Source organism: Mus caroli, unplaced genomic scaffold, assembly GCF_978045245.1.
Source record: "Mus caroli unplaced genomic scaffold, Mus_caroli_1 scaffold_5, whole genome shotgun sequence".
In the NCBI taxonomy this organism is placed as follows: domain Eukaryota; kingdom Metazoa; phylum Chordata; class Mammalia; order Rodentia; family Muridae; genus Mus; species Mus caroli.
Window position 1 is genome coordinate 11931388 of NW_028227260.1, and position 4810 is coordinate 11936197.

Here is a 4810-nt window from a genome sequence, read left to right on the forward strand (position 1 = left end):
CGCTGCATATCCTGTCTCATGCACAGCCTGTTCTCCTGAGTGTGGTAACATCATCTGTCCTTGTGATGCCTGTCTAGGCTGACGTGCTGGTCCAAAGCCCACTCAGTCATGTGACAGGGCCTTCCAAAAAAGCAGCCATAAGGCCACGACTCTCAGGGTCCCTGGCCTTGGGACCCATATGTTAGGTTTTTAACAGTGAGGGAGTAAATGCATGCACAATAATTGGGACCTTGGGTTGCTCTATTCTGCTCATGCATGGACAAAGACCCCTCAGAATTCATGTCCCCTACATCTCCAGAATACCACTTTCCCACTCAAACTTATTCCTAGCACTTCTTAGATGAGTCAATACATTCCTCTGTTACAAGATTTTTTTTTTTAATTTTTGAGAGAAGGTATCTTATGTATGGCAGGCTAGTCTCAAATTTGGTATGCAATTTAGGATGACCTTTCATTTCCATCTTACGAGTGGCGGGATTATAGGCATACACCATCACACTTGCTTTTTACATGTAGTTTTGAGGTTTGAGTTCAGGGCTCAGTGCATGATCAGTAAGTGCTCTACCAACTGAGCTGTACTTCCAGACCTCTGGTACAAACATAAGTAGGGTACTCTCACAGGTTTTCTAATAGATGGACTACTGATGAGGATTCTTCAACTCCGCATGGCACAGGTCTTCCTGTGTGACTCCCTGATTAGGGTACATCACAGGGTAAATGGCTGATCTGGGATGTGGAAGAGTCCAGTTAATTAGTAGATGTGTTGATGGCACTCTTGACAGAATTCTAGTCATTGCACATAGTATAGATCCAAGGAGCATGAAATTATTGTGCATGCATTTACTCCCTCACTGTTAAAAACCTAACATATGGCCGAGGGCGAAGGGCCGGCCAGACGCAGGGATGCAGCACACCATCAATGATGATGTTTGGAAAAATTTCGAGACAGTTCTGCAGCTTAAAGAAAATCCCATGGTCATGTGACTCCAGATACTTCTGGGAATGGTTGAATACAGTGTTTAATAAAGTAGATTATGAACGCCTCAGGGATGTTGGCCCTGACAGGGCACCATCTGAGTGGCTACTTCGGTGTGGAGCCAAAGTATGCTACTGTGGCCACCAGAAGTGGCTACAGGACTATAACACACTCCCAGGAGGCTCTATAGACAGATACAAGATTCAAGCTATTGATGCCGCCGATTCTTGTATCATGGACATTGGCTTGGATCACATGGTGGGCCTAGAGCATGTTGAAAAATAACACTATGCAAGTGTCATTATATTGAAGATAACTGTTTGCAGAGGCTTAGTCAACTTGAAAATTTACAAAAAAGCCTATTGGAACTGGAAATAATTGCCTGTGGGAATGTCACAGACGACGGCATCATTGCTCTATGACATTTCAGAAACCTCAAGTATTTGTTCTTATGTGATCTTCCTGGAGTAAAAGATAAAGAATACCTTGCCCAAGTCTTTAAGACAGCACTGCCTTCTCTGGAACTAAAATTAAACCTGAAGTAAAATAAGTGTCTGGTTTCACTATTAAGGATCATTTGAAATTGCTGATACTAGATAGCTACAAATATTACATAGTCACCAATAGGACTGTGAAAATGATTCAGAAATGGAGAATGGATGTCAGGAAGAGAATAACTCATCAAAAGTATATATATATATATGTTGGTGTAGTGTTCTTTAAACTGCAATGCAAATATTCTTCCTTACAATAATTTACACCATGTTGAAGCATGTTACTGTAAACCTACAGTTATGAAACCTGAAAGCTCAGGTGCTGATTCACTGCTGGAATCCACTGTACAGAGCTGTCGTGGCATTGAGAGCAGCGAGCTGGATGGCTTCCCAGGATTTGCATGCTTGCCCAAGCTCCTGCACTGCTGCGTTCCTAGTCATACATACTTTTAAAAATACCCTTTCTCAGAAACAGAGTTGCTGGCTACTCTGTCCTACTTTAAAGCATGGGCTGCTTCCTGCTGCCTAAAACAGAATGCAATACTTATCTACACCCAACTAGTTTTGCTGGTAAAACAAACAGAGGAAACAGGCTACCCTACTCCCCATCTGCTTCAAACAAGAATGTGTGTTTGTTAGATGCTAATTTTGCTATCTCTCAAATACCTTTGAATTCTACCTTCTATGAACTCAAGGAATATAAAAATATAAATACAAAAATGAATTTTATATCTAGAAAACACTAATAAAGAATGCCATAAGTAAAAAAGAAAAAAAAAAACTAACATTTGGGCTATTAGGCAAAATCTCAGGAATTCTGTGTTCTAGTCTTAGCTTGTCACCATCTTCCTTTAGCCTTGGACCTTAGTTTATTCATGAACAAAAGGCCTAAATTGCCCAGTGCTGGAACTAACCCCAGTCCCTAAAGTGTTATGGAGATACTATTTTCCAGACAGGCTGAGCTGGATAGTGAGATCAGTTTAAATAAAATAAAATAAAATAAAATAAAATAAAATAAAATAAAGCCAAAGTAAGAGAAAAGAAGTAAAGCAAAGTCCCTGAAGGTAGCACTAACATACCAAGGTGGAATACCAACTTTCTTTAAGGAAGGCATGGCAGAAAGTCCCCCTCACAGTATGTTAGCATTGACTGGGTGGCAGGAAGCAGTGATACAAGAGAAAATGGGGTGAGACACACTCCATCCATCTTTGCTTACATTTTATGAATAGACATAATTTTGAATATATTTCTATGAATAGGCACATAGGTCTGGCATTTTTACTGTTGCCCCAATAAAAGCTGGCCTATCATGGAAATAACCTTAGGGAATCAAAATAGACTTAGGTAGAATCTGGACCACAGATGGGACAGATTACCAAAGGCAACTCAAGCAGTGCCTTACTTACTGTTCTATTGCTGCGATGAGGCATCATTGAAGCATCATGACCAAGGCAATGTATAACATAAGGCATTTATCTGGGGAATTGCTTACATTTTCAGAGGGTTAGTCCATGCTCCACATGGCAGGAAGCTTGATGCCATGCAGGCAGATAGGCCAACAGGCAGGAGGAGGCATGGTGCTGGAGAAGTAGCTGAGAGCTCACATCTGAGCTACAAGTTACAGGCAAAGAGAAGACAAGTTCTGGTGTTGGCTTTTGAACCCTCAAAGCCCAGCCCCAGTGACATACCTCCTTTAACAAGGCCACACATCCTAATTCTTCCCAAAGGGTTCCACTAACTGGGGATCAAATATTCCAATATGAGCCTAGGGGCTCATTCTCATGCAGACTACCAAATTTGGGGGCCAAGAAAGCAAACCAAGAGCCACTAACTTAGTGAACTGTGCTAGCTTCATTGGAAGAAAAGGCACAATTCTCCCATAGCCCATGCGCACCCCCCTTTGTTTTTTTGATGTAGGGACTCCATAGTCCATATTAGCCTGAAAAACACTTCATGAAACAAGCTGGCTGGAATTTACAGTGCTCTTTCTGTCTTAGCTTATGAAGTGCTGAGATTACAAATGTGAGCCAGTAAGCCTGGTTCTCATGGCCATTTGAAACATCGCCATAACACACCTGCCTACATTTCTAAAGTAAAAGATGTAGATAGTCTAACCTAGGCACACACAGCAGGTATAGACTTTTTAAAGGCTGTGGATTTAAGAAGTTAAAGCCATTTGTTGGAGACAAACGCATGGGCTTGAAAAGTGACAGTAAACAGAGAACCCATGTGGCTGTAACAGCTGTGAGTGTAGCCTGACTTGGATGTTAGTTCAGTGACTCAAATACCACTTGAAGCCTTGCTGTTGGTTATAGGATCTTTCTGTGGTGGTAGATAATGCCTGGAAAATCCCCAAACAAAGTATATTATTGACATCATTGTCGCTCTCTTCACTTAGCAAGCACTTTTGTATTTCCAGCAAATCCCGGAATGCCTCATGAAAGTTTTCATCCCATGAATGGCCAAAAGAAAGGATTTTCAAGTTGTGTAAGAAGGATGAATAGTGATAGGGTGATGGCTTGGTAGGTTTGAGTGCATCTGACTATGCAAGCATGAGTACCAGTGTTCTGACCCATAGTTCCCATGGAAAAGTCTAATGTAGCAGCATGCAGCTATGAAACTAGTGCTGGGGTTGGGGGTGGGGGGGAGTTGAGAAGAGAAGGCTCCTAAAGCTATCTGGCCAGACAGTCTAGCCAATCAGTGAGCCCCAGGTTCAGAGAAAGAGACCCTGTCTCAAAGAAACAAAATAGAGAGCAATTGAAGAAGACACCTCCACATCTGTCACATCTGTCAACCTCTGGCCTACATAGGCACACACATGGGTAAGAGTGAGTGTGTACATATGAACATGTACACACACACACACACACACGGAGAGAGAAGTGGAGATGGCTTTTTACTACCCAAACTGGCTGGTCCTGTCCAATGAAGTCAAATGTCTTTCTTTTTAAAGATTTATTTATTTATTATATATGAGTACGCTGTGTGCTGTCTAGAGATACACCAGAAGAGGGCATCAGATCTTATTACAGATGGTTGTGAGCCACCATGTGGTTGCTGGGAATTGAACTCAGGACCTTTGGAAGAGCAGTCAGTGCTCTTAACCGCTGAGCCATCTCTCCAGCCTGAAGCCAAATGTCTTAACAGTATGCCTGCCAAGCTCCCCTCTTCATCAACAGAAGTGGCTTTTGGGACAGCACGGCCTCCCACTAAGAAGCTCTCTACAGGAACACAGTTTATCCTTAAATCTGCCAAGTGTCCAACTGATTCATTCCCAAAGCATATCTGAAAAAACAGAGGTTCCTACCAAAAGCACCAAGAGCCCAAAAGATCTCCATAT

At 42.2% G+C, this 4810-nt stretch overlaps 1 pseudogene; it reads left to right on the forward strand.

The window, feature by feature from the left end:
• The first annotated feature begins 894 nt into the window (after positions 1–894).
• Positions 895–1576, forward strand: LOC110287513 (ATP synthase subunit s, mitochondrial pseudogene; annotated as a pseudogene).
• The last annotated feature ends 3234 nt before the right edge of the window (positions 1577–4810 follow it).